Source organism: Athene noctua, chromosome 1, assembly GCF_965140245.1.
Source record: "Athene noctua chromosome 1, bAthNoc1.hap1.1, whole genome shotgun sequence".
Lineage (NCBI taxonomy): Eukaryota > Metazoa > Chordata > Aves > Strigiformes > Strigidae > Athene > Athene noctua.
Genome location: NC_134037.1, coordinates 170,249,942 through 170,264,199, shown reverse-complemented (window position 1 = coordinate 170,264,199; position 14,258 = coordinate 170,249,942). Strand labels below are relative to the sequence as shown.

The 14,258-nt window shown below is 60.7% G+C and overlaps 1 protein-coding gene across 8 annotated transcripts in view; it reads right to left on the bottom strand.

Moving 5' to 3' along the window:
- The window catches only part of BCOR (BCL6 corepressor), a 59,225-nt gene extending 46,017 nt beyond the window's left edge, over nucleotides 1–13,208 (bottom strand). For 5 of the 8 annotated variants that reach the window (XM_074905232.1, XM_074905279.1, XM_074905297.1 and 2 more), the window contains exon 1: nucleotides 11,970–12,225. The gene's annotated coding sequence lies outside the window, so the exon portion shown is untranslated. Of the gene's footprint in view, nucleotides 1–9,427; nucleotides 9,462–11,969; nucleotides 12,226–12,604; nucleotides 12,663–13,157 lie in introns of those variants that run through there. The other 3 variants (XM_074905262.1, XM_074905243.1, XM_074905252.1) reach the window with 3 other exon arrangements.
- Between the last annotated feature and the right edge of the window lie 1,050 nt (nucleotides 13,209–14,258).

The following is a 14,258-nucleotide window of genomic DNA, read 5'->3' as shown; positions in this document are numbered from 1 at the left end:
CCCCGCCGGGGAACGGCGGCTCCGCGCCTCATGCAGCAAATGGCCGGCGCACAACAGCGAAATATTAAACTTAGGTGCCTCCGTCTCTCGTTTTACCTAGCGGGGCCGGCCTGAAAGCCTCCCGCTCCCCGCAGGGCTTTGTCTGCCCAGCCGCGCCGGGGCCGGTCCCCGGTGCACAGGGACCTTCGGCGGCCGCGTGTAAAGAAAAAGTGCTTGGGAAGTTGGGGCTTTTTCTTTTTTTTTTTCCTCCTCCTCCTCCCAACAACAAACAAACAGCTCGGTTTCTGCTAAACAATGCATAAAAATTAGCCTCGCCCCAAAGTTTATGTGGGGTTTACGGCGCTAATGTTTCTCCTCGATGGGAAAAAGCTTTTCCGAGCACTTCTGGAAAGCGCTGGCGACCCCTCGGTTACAGAAGCGGCGTTAGAAACACCTCGGCAAACGTCTCCACAACTCTGTCCCAACCTCACATCACCTCTCCGGACCTTGAGAAGAAACGCGCGTCCAGGGCGGGCGCAGCTAGCGCACAACGCACCGCCCGGATAGGCAGTGCGGGGGGGGGGGGGGGGGGGGAAATAATAAAAAAAAAATCAAAAAACCCCAAACCAACAACAAAAAGGAAACCCGACAAACAACGCTCGTTTTTTCCGTGAAAAATTGCAAGGAAAAAGAAGGCAAAGAAGTTGCCGGTGGCGGCGGTGCCCAGCCGGAGAGGAGGGCAGCGGGGAGGCCGCCGCCGGCCCTGCCTTCCCATCCCGGCCCTCCGCGCCGAAACAAAGCAGCGAATCAACGGCGATGCAGATGGGCGGCTATGAATTTTTTGCTGCTGCTTAGAGCTTTAATTACTCGTTCTTGATCCGTGGGACTACGACACGACACCGCCAAGGTTAAAATGCCCTGAACAGCTCTGAGCAGATGTGAACGAGTTGGCAGACGCGCAAATGAGGTCTGCCTCTAAGCATGATAACAAGTGACTAATACATTGCATATCGCTGAAAGAAAATTATTTTTCTCTAATTTGCATTAGCTTTTTCCCCCCCCTTTTTTTTTTTTTTAACGCCAGCGACATTCCCTCCTCAGAGGCAGCAGCATAATCCTGAAAATATTACTCCGTGACTTTAAAAGATTTGGAAGGAGGCAGAGATTGCCAGTGTTTTGGCTATGCAGGCTTGTTTATCTTTCCGCCTTTGCTCCAAGGCGAAACTAGTTTCGCAAGCAGTATTCTTGCAGAAAAATGGCACATGTCATATAAAACACCAGTTTATAGGAATTGATGCTAAAATTGTTGAATGACTACTGGCGCACTTTTGCCACTAATAGCACAGTGTAATCCATAAAGGACCAAGGGGATGGTCAAGGCCAAAAGAGGAAGAAAAAAAAATAGATCGACTGGAGAGAAACAGATAAAGGCAAACCATCGAACAAAATTACAAAAAGGGGGGCAGAGAGGAGGAAATAAGTATCTCCCCTTCCTACCTGCTTTCCACCCCAGAGCCACCTCGTCAAGAAGACAATAGTATGTGGAGGTCACTTACTATATAAAACATAGCGATTCTCACAGGTAGCAAAACTGTGTCAGGTACAAATATAGGCCGGAACCCAGTTCTCCAAGTTCCCTCGACTTTCCAGAGGCTCTTCTGACAGGGCTGGGAGATCACTTTGGGTACCAGAGCGAACTTCAAAAACAGGCAGCATTTTATATCCTACGCTCAAAAGGCAAACCCAGGGCCTCAGATGCAGAGGCTTTGAGGAGAAAATAGCCACTCGGGCTATTTACGCAGGAGGATTCTTTCACCGAGGACCTGCTCCATGGGTGCCTGCGCATCCGGGTTACGGGGGTTGCATCTCAAGATACCACAACTTCTCCTCCACCAGCAGATGCTCAGGAGGGCAAACACCCACCGCCAGCCACCGCACCGCGCCCTGCCCGAGGCCAGCAGCGGCCCGGAGGGGAGCAGGGCTGTCCCTCTCCTTCCGCGGGGCTCCCGGGACGTTTCTCCTGCCGCTCCCGCAAAGTCACCGGGGCCGCCGCAAACGCACCGCCGGGAGGGATTTCCCAGCGCCGAAGCCGGCGGGGCTCGGCCGCGCAGCCGGGCGCTCCTCCCGCAGCCTCCCTACGCTTGTAAATCAAGCGGAGGGGGGCGGGGGGGGCCGGCTTCTCCCCGCCCAGCGGCATTTGCTGAAGCGGCGCCGGCGGCGGGGGAGCGAGGCTGGGCGCCCTGCCGCCGCCCGGGATGGATGGATGGATGCCCGCCGGGCCCCGGGGCGCCCCGCCGGGCCCCGCAGCGGCGGGCGGTGCCTTCGGGAGCGGCGGGGCGGCCCTGGGGCTGCTCCGGTCGCAGCCAGAGCTTTTGTGTGCGAGTGCCGGCGAGGCGCGGGCTCTTCGCGCTCCAACAGCTGTCACATTATTTGCACTGGCTGTAAACAGCCTTCGCCTCCCCCTCCTCGCCCGCCACAGAGTTAAATCCAGACTAACAATCCCCAGTTAGAGATCAAACCAACAACAGCAGCATTGTGTCTGCCTTCGTTGCTTTACCATCAACTACTGCAGCTGGTTTACTCGAAACAAGGAACACCCTCTGCCCACCTCCCCCCGCCCCGGGGCCAGAAACATGCTTCTTCCCGGCGGTTGGTCAGGCGGAGCCGCGCGTCTCCGGGGAGGGAGTGCGGGGGGGTGTTTGCTCCCCCGGGCCGTTGCCGGCAGGGTTCCGAGCGCTGCGGGGCTCCCCCACAGCGGAGAGGGGTTTCCAGCCCGCTCTCCCGCCCGACGAAAACCCTTGATCACAAGTTGAGCTCCGTTCTCGGTTTGGCTTTTAGGAAGGGCGAGGGGGAGCCCCGCGGTAGCGGGGAAAGCCGCGCCTGCAGCTGCTCGGCAGCACACGGCGAGCTCGCCCCCGCGACGCGGCGAGCCCCCCAGCAGCCCCCCACACCCCCCCAGCCCCGGGGAGGCCGGCTCCCCCTCCCCCACCCCGTACCCCTGCCCTGCCCCGCCGCAGCGAACCTCCCGCCGCCGGCCCTGCCCCGGGCAATGACCCCGGCCCTGCCGCGCAGCCGGAGGCAGGGACCCGCTTCCACCTTCGGCGCTTTCCCTCGCACGGAAAAGAAAAAAGGGGAAGAAACCCCCTCAATAACCTAAAACACGAGTCCAACTTCACTCGCGATACAACCGCTTGGCAGCAAAGGAGTGTGCTGAGCACTCTTGGCGGGCCTGTTGTTGGGCACAGCTGGAATTTTGAGTGTAAATGCCCGTACCTCCTTCCCTGCTCTCACTTATTTTTGTATTGGCGGCAAAGTTAGAGAGGTGGAGTTTACTGAAGAGAAGCAAGGGAAAAATAAATCAACTCTAGGAAACCTTTCTTTGCCCAGTTTGACTCCTAGCATTACCCAAATTGCGCATCCCTAAGGGAAAACCAGGACACGGCAACTTTCTCTGAAATTCGTGTAGCGCACAAACTCCTGAAGAGGCCAGGGGAGCTGGAAGCACACTTTCCAGGTGCATATATGCAGTTTGGGAGCTGGCACCAGCAAGAGAAAAGAGCTGATTTTATTGGAAGTGCATCTCCATCTTGGCCTGACTCCTGCCAAAGGGCAGCGCTCCCCAAGCAGGTAAGGTGCCACACACCAACGCGATACGTCTCCAATCGACTTCCGAATCGGATTCACCGACAAATGATGCCAGTACATACTCGCAGGTCAGTATCATCGACTATTCATTGCCTATACGTAGCTAGAAATCTGCTGGCTTGGTAAAAACCACTGCTAACAAAACAATGTCAGCAAAGGCTGCAACACACTCTTGTGAGAGACCGGCGATTCGTGCCTACTGAGGCTCTTTCAGCACAAAGGCTTTTAGAGGAAGAAGAGAGAGAAGGGGGAAAAAAAGGAGGGAGGGCTCTCGTGTTTCAGGGCTGCTGTCCCCTGGGAACCAAGAACCAAGTGTAGCTTCAATCAAATGCTGACTTCTCCTCCGGGAGCTCAGTAGGAAACCTGATCTCACTAGCTCATGCCTGCCTCCATGCATATAGGCTGGGTTTTCTTTCATACCAGCAATTTGTATAAAGAGGAGAGCCAATACAGTTTATTGCGAACGAGATCTCGCAGTAACGGATCTAGAGAGATATTTCTGTAGCTAAAATAAGACAACCTTCAGCCGCCTGCTCAGGGCAGGCCGCGCCGCAGCCGCCCCCAGCTCCGCACGCACGGCTCCGCCGTGGGCGCCCCTGGCGCGGTGCAGCACGGCACGGCACAGCACGGCACGGCACAGCATGGCACGGCACGGCCTCCCACGCATCTCCCCAAGCCCTGCATCCTCCTCAGCTGGCAGCGGCCGCCCTGGGTTGGGTTTTTGTGCAATGCCAGGTTACACTGCCATTGAAACGTTTACCCCAGGAGATCACTTCCTGCTTGCAAGTACTGTTCCGGCTTCCCCTGCTGCTCCCAACTTTAGTCAGAGCTATCTCTCTCCTTGCCCACCATGGCATGGAGCCCCTGGAAAGCATCCACTCACCCCTACCTGCTGGCCCTGAGCTGCCCTGATGCAGCAAAGCACAGCAGAGGAGGTCCACAGGGTAAAGGCTGGTGAGTCCTGCAGGCAGAGCTCGGCATAACTTTGCACCAGGCTGCTTAATTCTGCACGGGGCTTTGCTAATCCATTTTGTGCTTGACTACTGAAACGGGAGGAAAGGAAAACACCGCACGGGGTGCACGACCAGGCCAGAGCAAGGTGAGCCAGGGGGACCTGCAGCCTGTGGGAAGGGCTTCCCCCAACACCCAGCTCAGCCTCTACTGCTGTGGGCAAGCAGGAGAGGCTTAGAGCCCAACCCAGCATGCCAGGGCATGGGAGCAAAGGAGATTGCCTGGGGATCAGGGATCCCTGTAGGATCTCTCCATAGCCAGGAGCTTTCACAGGGAGAAAGTCTGGCTGAGGGGGGGAATTTACACTGAGAAAGAAAGGAGTTCAGCCCATCCCTTCTCCTGCCATTAGCAGTTCTCTGTGAATTTCAAGGGGAGATGAGAATAGCCCCTCCAGCTTTGATTTCTCTTCTCTCTCCCGACCTGCCACCATGCACAAATGCCACGCTCAAGCTGTGGCTATATGAGCCCCGCGGAGCTCTCCCACCCCCTCCAGGAGACCCCCAGCTACAATGCCACCCCACTCCTGGGGTGCATGGGGGAAACACAGAAGTGGGGGAGGGACAGGCAGCGCCACGGCACTTGGGCCCACGCAAGCACAAGGACAGCCGTGGGCTGCCCCAGGCGTGGGGTCTGCTACAAATACAGACATACTTCTGCTATCAACTGTGCCAGGCGCCAGCTACTCCGATACTCCCGTGGAGGAGGAGATCTGACTTTTATAACTGAGGATACAGACCCAAATATTTTGTTATATTCAAATACTGAGACGTACTAGGCTCCTAGGTGAGGTATTCCTGACCGTTAAATGAACAAACACACCAGGTAAGAGCAAGAGCTACTCCAGCTGAAAATGAAAAGCAAAACACGGTCTGAGAGAGAACGGGCTGGCTGGCAGCACTGGCATACTGCAACCCACCGTGGGCTGCTCATAGGTGCACGGGGAACGACCCCGCCGCAGAGCTGTGCCGGCGCAGCTCCCAGCCATGGAAAATCGCTTCGAGGGCAGTGGGAGCTGGGGAAAGGAGAGTGCATTTGGCTGGGAATGCTCTCGCCCCTCCTGGCCAAGGAGCAGGAGGAGGAAGCACAATGCCAGGCTTTCCTGGTGCAGGCTCGGCCACAGAGCACAGCCCCGAGCCTCCCCCTCTCCCTAGCGCTCTATTGAACACACTCAGCTCTTTATACGAGCCATTCCCAGCGTGGCTGGTGGATTCTGCGCTTTCCACTTTAATTGTCTTATCCAAATAAAGCTTTGTTTTCCTTAGCACGACAAACCCAACATTCAGGCCGAGATTTTCATTGGACAGAGGAGATATTTTATTCTCCGATTGTTTAGAGAGTCGGGGCTTACACGGAACAGCCCTGGCTTGTGTGCCTCCGCTCACAATGGGGTCTTTGCAGCCCTGGTCTCGTCATGTAGATTCATTTTCCGGAGCAATCGGGATGAGAATCATTTTTCTCTGAATTTCATAGCTTTCCAAGTCTACCCTAGACTTTAACAAGTCTTTTAGTTTGCACCTAGACAATAAATTTAGTTTAATTTAGCTTCCGGTCTTTAATTTTAGCAGGTCTTCTTTTTGCATGCAAATCAATATGGCAATTACCATCTAAAAGCTCGCCCAGCCCCAGGTCAATGTAAATTGATCATTGTCCGCCTTCTACAAAATAACACCGGGAGTCTGTGGTGCATAATGAGATTATACTGGAAACTGTCTTTCAGATCACAAATTATATTTCATGCTGTCAGGATCTTCTCCAAGCGGACTTCCTTGCATGTCTAATCACACGGCACCAAATCTATTAGCTCACGGGGTAGGTTTGGGGTGCGAGGAGCATTTGCGTGCAGAGGGAGAGTCCCAAATAATTCAGACAACAGTGTACGAAAACGGCCGGGCAGGTACTGAAGCATGCTCTCACTCGCTAACTTTTCCATCAGTGAAAGAGAGGAGGGGAAAAAATCTCCGCTCAGCCAAGAACTGCTGTCCAGCAAACAAGGAAAAATGAATTCCCTGCTGGAAAGCAGCAGAACTTTCCTAAATCCACATTTGCAAGGAGTTCTTGGCCTCCTCCTTTCCGTCCCCACTTTATCTGCTCGGCCGTTCAAAGGAGTGCTGGCTGCCCGCTCCGCAGACCATCCCCCCCACCAAAGACATGTTTCCCCGGGAGAGACGCCCCTGCCCGCTGCAGCCTCGGGAACGGAGCGGCTTGGGTAGGAGGGAAAGGTCGCTCTGGAGCAGCGACTGCTGTAAGCCGGTTCCCTGGAAGGACACGAGGATTAACGGGAGCTGCTCATGGCCCGGGGAACTCCCCCTGCCTGCAGCCCAGGCAGCCACGCTGCCTCCTGCACGCGCAGGCACAGGCAGAGGCACAGGCAGAGGCACAGGCAGAGGCACAGGCAGAGGCACAGGCAGCGGGAGCTGCTCAGTGTGGTTACAAGGGATTAGGCTGGCTCGACTCCGCTGCTCCGGTTATTGCGAAAACCAAGAATAAGGGGAGCAGGCCCACTCTGGCCATCCATTATTTCTAAAGCGACACCAGCTTAAGGAGGAAGTATTAAACTCGGGTTCACGCTGCTCTTTCTGAGCCCGCACTAAAACGTGATCCATTGCGGTGTTTGGGGGAAAGGTAGCGTATCATATATCACCTGTGCAAACCAACTACACTGCAGAGTCCCAGCAAGAGCCCACACCTTTTGTCAAGATGTGCAGAAATGAGAGCCCGCCTCTCCTCTATGCCGAGCATGAATTTACTCCGAGTCACATTTACTCCCAGGGCAACGTGGCTGCCAAAGCTACAACCTGAGCTGGAGCAGGCCTTTTGCCCGTCTCTGCAGAGGCCACTCACCGGTCAAAGTTGAGAGACCTTTTAAACGACAGCCACAGATTGCTAAGACTACTTTGGTATGCGCAGCACTCATTATTTTGGGCTGCGGTGGCCCGAGTCCATTTTCTCCACAAACGGAGACCCGAAAGCATGTCAACAACTTTGTGCGGTCTCACAGCTGCAAAGATCCACAAAGTTTGCTTGGGCAGACTGCACAGGAGCCCCCAGAGCTCAGTCGCCTTGCCTCTGGCATCCCTGTTAGGGGACCTTGGCTTCTTTATCAACATAAAAAAAAGTGAATTGTCCTGGGCTGGGGGAAGAAGTGGCAAAAGGGACGACAATTTCAAGCCGCAGCTCTCGGCACACCCTGGTAAAGGCAGATACAGTGCGTGACACGGAGCCTGGATTGTCCACCAGCGCAGGAATAAAGCCAAGGCACCAGTATTGTTTCAAGACCCAGTCCATATTTGGGCATTCAGTTCACACATCCTAAGTATTGCTTTAAATATTAGAATAGAGACATTAGCCAATGTGGTTCCTAATGTGCTCAAATGGGAGAAGTCATTGCTGTGGGGTCTCAGATTACTAGCTTGGTCTTGCTGGTCTTTTTGGGGGGCGGGGGGCGGGGGGTGTGGGCTATGTGAAGAAGACAGGGAAACCCTGCTGAGTCTGTTTGCACTGGTCCCTATTAGATATGCAACAAATCTGCCATTTCCGGCGTTGCTTCTATCTAATTAGAGATGTATTTAGATGTGACGTGTAAATAAGCGCTGAGCTGCCTGCTGCCCTGGCTGCGAGGACTGCTCGGGAGCATTTCCAATAAGGCTGTAGCGCCCGGAACCAGGGCTCAGACAAAGAGGAATGGGAATGGTCTGCGCTGCAGGCGAATCCAACAAAACCAGCTTTTATCTAGCGCTCTAAAGCCGTAACTGCTTTTAATCTGTACCGCCCAGGCTTGCACGCCACGATCGCATCTCATCCACCGAGGCCGTCTCAGTACAAAAGGAAGAGCACACGCACCCGGGAGCTGCAAATAACCCCCGGCCCACCCGACCCCCAGCGCAGACCCCCTCCCCACCTGCCCCTGCGCTCGGCGAGGTGGGCGTACCCCTGTGGGCTCCCGAACACCCCAAGGCGGGTACGCCCGGCTCCTGCGCGCACGGACACGAGCCCGGGGGCTGCCCCACACCGGGAGCACACACGCGGGCGCCGTGGGGCGAAAGGCGCCGAGCTGCCATGGGGAGAAGTTGATGGGACCTGGAGGCGGCCGCGGAAACTCGCTCTCCGCGGCCCCCCCCCGCGGGACCGGCAACCTCCGCCGCGGGGTTTCCACTGCAGCCCGAGGGAAGGGGGGGCACAGCGGGGCCGGAGGAGGCGGAGAGCCGCCGGGGATGCCCCGCCGTCGGGTCTCGCCTGCCCGGCCACCCCCGGGGCCCCGCCGCTCCCGAGCCGGAGGGGCGGCGGCTTCCCCGGCCCCGCGGCCGCCCGACCCCGGCTCCGAGAGCTCCTCGGAGTTTCCAGAGAGAGGAGACTCCTGGGAACGAAATAATCTGGCGCTCGCCTCGTGAACTCTTTTCCTGTTGTGGGAAACGGCTCTTATAAAGCCATCAGATGGACGGGACAGCGCCGGGGGCCCGGGGCGCGCTGCCCCGTGTCCCCCCCTCCTGCTTTGGCAGCATCCCTGCGACCGCTGCTGCTCCTGCATACTTCCAGGCCGGAGCACCCGGCCCCGATCCCCTCTCGGCTTTAAGGGTTAACAATCACCGTCACACACACACACACACACACAAAAAAAAAAAAAAAAAAAAAATATCGCGGTGACCTTTTCCTCTCCGACTCCCCCACTCTCCCTTTCAGGCTCCGGTTCCTGAGCTCGCAGGGAGCCTGAGCGGCTGTCTAGACCGATCTATCACAGACGGACAAACAATACCAGGAGAAGCCCCTGCCCGGTCCCTCAGCCTCCACCACTCACCTTAGAAATGGCGAAGAACAGAAAAGTGACCGCGATACAATCCTCCCCGGTATATTTATAGCCTTCCACACAGCCCACCTTCATGCCTGACAAATGAGATTTTGTCTGCTCTCTCAGCGTACGCTCCAATAAACACACACACACTTTTTTTTTTTTTTTTTTTGGTGCCTGTTTGTTTTTGGTAACATTCCGGGCTCGTCCCTCCGACCTCGGGGCGGGCGAGGGCCCACCACGCCCGTGCGGGAAGGCAGGTTTGATAGCTGAGGCGGGAGGGGCTGGAGCGAGGCCGGGGGGCGGGGGGGACGGACGACGACGACGACGGACGGACCGACCGCTCATCCACACGCAACCTCCCAACCTGGAAACTTCAATGTCCGTATTCATCACGCCCCTTAGCTCCCAGCCCCCCTCACCCGAAGCGCTCCCTGGTCCCTGCCAGCCCTCCGGGTTGTGTATTAAAGAGGTGTACGGGGCGAGGAGCCGGAGGTCCAACGCTGCAAAAGGCTGGGGAATAACTAATGAGCTGTGCAGCCCATTGATCCGGTGCATACTTCCTAATTAACTCTGAGTCACCTATTTGTGACAGCAATTCAAAGAACTGCACCAGGGATAAACTGCAACCCCGGCGCGCGAAGGCAACCCGGGGCGGGGAGGGGGGGGGAAGGCGCGGGGTTGGAGGGGGGAGAGAGGAATTTGCTCCTAATCCTCCTAAAAGCAATTAGGGTGAGCGCTGCGCTGGCTACCTCTCAGGAAGGAAAAAAAAAAAAAAGGGTAGGAAAAAAAAAAAAAAAACACACAACACAACAGCCAGCGGCTCCGAGAGCAGAACCGAAAGGAAATGAACCGGTGTGTCGCAAGCGCGGCGGCACCGGGCTCCAGACAGACAGGCAAGCACCAGCCTCTCGGGGACGAAAGTAGGCGAGAGCGGCGGCCGGAGGAAGCGGTACGGCGGGCTCGACGGGCAGCGGTGCGCACAAAGCTGCGGGAGAAGCGCGGGCGAGGAGGGGGCAGCGCGGGGAGCGGCGGAGCCACCGGCGGGGTTGCCCCGGGGACCAAGACCCCGCACCGCCCGCCCGCTGTCGCCCCTAGCTTTGTTCCCAAGCGGCCCTGGCCGGGAACGGCTCTCCCCGGCCGCCCCCCGCGGTAGGGCGACGGCGGGGGGGGGGGGGGGGGGGGGGGGGGGGGGAAGTTAATAGAAACCTTTGGAAAATCCGGGCTTTGCTACGGGGCTACGTGGTGCGGGCTGGGCTCCCCCCCCCCCCCCCCTTTAATACAAACACGAATACAAAAGCTGCAGGCTCCAAAGAGCAGATGAAAGCAATGAACGGAGTTTCTGGAAAAGATTCATTAGTGGGAATTAATGCTGCGAGGAGCTCCGAGGCGTACCATTAAAGCCAGTCCCCACACTTTGTCAGTTTTTACACCGCTCACTACGGTCGGGGCGCTTTTTTTTTTTTTTTGCCGGGGGAGAGGGGGAGGTGCTCTTCGCCTCCCTCTCGCCCCCCTCCGCGATCACCAAACCCGGGATCCGACAGACATCGCGGAAACGAGAGAGGGAGGAAAGGGGGGGGGGGAAGAACACAACACACACACATCGAGCAAGAAAGAGGAACGTGAAGACTCCGCAGCCCTCGCCCCCGGACTCGCTCCGCGAACATCAAATGCATGCCTCATATGCTGCGCAGAGCCGCCCCACTTGGCCCCGGCTTCACAAAGCAGCCTCCGCTGCCTCCCCGCCCGGCCAGCCCCCTCCGGCCGGCCCTTTGATGGCAAGCCCCGAGCCATCCTCCGGCTCGTTCTCCCAACTCCAAACTACATTTTAGGGCTGACTAAACTTCCGTGTCACGCCGGACCTCACGCCAGCACAGCTCCGCGCACGGGAAAGCCCCGGGCCGCCCTGCCCCACGTGCGCGGCGGCGCCCGCCCCGCCGGGGCGGAGGGGGGAAGGGGGGGGGGGGGCGCGGCGCCCCGGGCGCTCCCGGCGAGGGAAAGGCGGCCCGCGGCGGGCCCTCCCCGCCGCTCACCTGCCCGCCGACCCCGGGCCGCCCGCTGCCCGCGGCGGAGAGCGCGGAGACCGGCCCGCCCGGCGCGGGAACCGTCTCCGCTCCGCGGGTTCGGCAGCGGCGCCCCCGGGAGCCCCGCGCCGCCGCTGCCCCGGCGCCTCCCGATCGCGAAGTGCGAGACGACGGGGACACCACCACCAGCGCCGCCACCTCGCACCGGAGCCGACAGCACGACCGGCAGCTTCCCCCCCACCCGCCCCCGGGCCGCCTCAAACAGTCATCTTTACGAGTAACTGACTCCAAACTTCCCCTCCGCCACCGCAGCCCCTCAGGAGGGGACCCCTGTCCTCCCCCCCCGCCGCCGCCTGCCCGCCGCTCCCGCCCGAGCCCTGCTGCCCCGCGCCGTAACTTTCGGCCGCGGCGCCGCCGCCGTCTCCGCGGCTGAGAGAGGGGAGCCCCGCGGCCGCCCCGTCCCCGCGGGACCCGGCGGTGGCGGCGGCCCTCCCGCACGGGAGCTGTTCGCGGCGCGGAGCACTGACCTTCCTGCCGCGCCGCGGGGCTGCGGCGTGCGCCGTCCGCGCCGCGGGTCCCCGCACCGTCGCCTCGCCCTGCCGCTCTCCCGGGAAAGGGCAGCCCCGTCGGGGGTGGGTGTGGGTGGAGAGGCGAGAAAAGTTTCCCGATCCCCCGCCCCCTCTCCGTGGGTGCGTGTGCCGCGGCTTGCCCCGGCGCGGGCGGGCCAGGGAAGGGGTGCGGGAAGGCTGGGAGCTGCAGGGCGCGGGGGGGGGGGGGGGGGGAGCGGCGCAGGAGCGCGACCGCCGCCGGCGCCGACGGGGCAGGTGCCCGCGGGAAGGGCTTTGCTTCTCGGCTCGGCTGGGCTCAGCAGCGGGAGCGGCAGCCCGCGATGCTCATTCCGGCTGCCGGCTCTGGTTTGGCAGCGCCATGTTGCTGGCTTGCTCCGGGCGAAGTTCCTGCGCTGGCGAGCGCGGCGCTCCCCACATCTCGCCCGCGCCGCCGTCTCCCGTGCCCTGGCCGCCGCGGCTTTGTGTGTGTGTGGCTGGGGATTTAATTCTCCTCCTCCTCTTCTCCTCCTCTCTCTCTCTCTCTCTCTCTCTCTTTTTCTTCCTCTCCCCCCCCCTCCCCTCTTTAGTCCGCCGGGAAAGCCGCTCTTCCTCACCTTGCCGCTGGGAGACCGGGCTCCGTCTGCTGCACGCTGCGCTCCCCTCGCATCCCCCCTCCCTCTCTCTCCCTCCTCCTCCTCCTCCTCCTCCTCCTCCTCCTCCAGCCGCCGCCTCCCCTCCCTTCCCCTCCCCCCGGGCAGGCGCTGCACCGAGGGAGCCGCCGCCAGCGGCAGCGGCAGCAGCGCCGCCACCGCTTTTTCCCCTCTGCAAGTTTCCCCCTCCCCTGGCTGCGTTTCCCTGCCGAGGCAGGGCTCGCCCGGCCGCTCTCCCGCTCCCCCCGCCCTCCCCCCTTGCCCTGACTAATTGATTTGCCCCCCCCGCCGCGCCGCCAGCTCCCCTCGCCTCGCCTCGCCTCGCCCGCTTCCCCGGGCTGGCACAGGTCGCTGCCAAGCTGCGGCGCCCCGGGGGGGGGGGGGGGGGGGGGGGGGACGGGGACGGGGGGGGGAGACTCCGCGCTCCCCGGCCGGCAGGGAGAGAAGAGCGGCCCCCCCGCCCCGCCGATACTCCCCTCGCTCGCTACCCAGAAGGCCAGTGGAGAACCGCAATTACCATAAAGCTCCGCTCACTCCGCTCCGCCAAGCTGTCAAAACCCCGGCGGCGGCGGCGGCGGCGGCGCTGCCAGACATCGTTGCGAGGCTCCGCGGCCGGTCGAGCCGCGCTGCCGCCCCCCGCCGCCCCGCGTCCCTTCGCCGGACGCACCCGGCCCTCCCTCCCCGCTCCCCCCGCCGCGCCGCGGCGCCCGGGATCCCCCCCCCCGGCGGTGCAGCCCGCGCCCCCACCCAGACCCGGGTTCCCCCCGTCGCGCAAGGGCATCCCCGCCGCCCCAGGACCCGCCGAGGGCTCGCAGCCGTCCTAACCCCCCGCAGGGGTCACAGCGCACACGGACCCTGTCTCCCGCAGCCTCCCACCCGTGGGGGGGGAGAGGATTTCCCCCACCGCCCGGTCCCGGGGCCCCTCTCTGGTCCCACCCGCCGCCCACAACTTCGCGTGGTCCGCGGCTCGGCCGCGCTGGTTTCCGCGCTTCCCCCGCTCCGCTTCTGCGAGCTCGGAATCGGGATGGAAAAAAAGCCACTCGTTTGTCAACGTCTGCATTGCGCGGGGCGGGGGGGAGGGGGGGGGCTTATTAAAGTGCGTTTTCTCGTGATCCGGCTTTGGCAGCCCTTGACGCGCTTTTTACCGCGTGTGAGCGGTGTGGCAACCCGGGCTGGGGTGGCGACCGAAGCGCCGTTTCCCTCGCTGGCATTTCCACGGCTGCTTGAAGATTTCTGCCCGGGTTGAGGAGCCCTTTAATCTCCGGGTTGGTAGTTATCGGCTGCATCTATTTACTTTGGCAAGGCAACTTTTGGCTCGGCGAGCTCGACTCGTAAATTTCACGTTCATAACGCCCATCCCCGCCGATGCGCCCGGGCTTGGTCCTGCGGCGCGGAGGCTCCCGGGGCGGCCCCGGGGAGGCCGCGGCCCCCGGGTCGGGCAGGCCCTGGGCCCCGCAGCTCCCCCGCACCGCCCGGCGCCTTCCCGCCGGGGAAACGGGAGTTTTTGCCACCTCGGCGCCGCATCGAGCTCTTCCAGCCGCCGCTCCGTGTGGGAGCGACTGCCAGCCGAACGCCGGGCGATTAACGCGGACAGTTGGCCCCGGAGGGGATTTTTAAT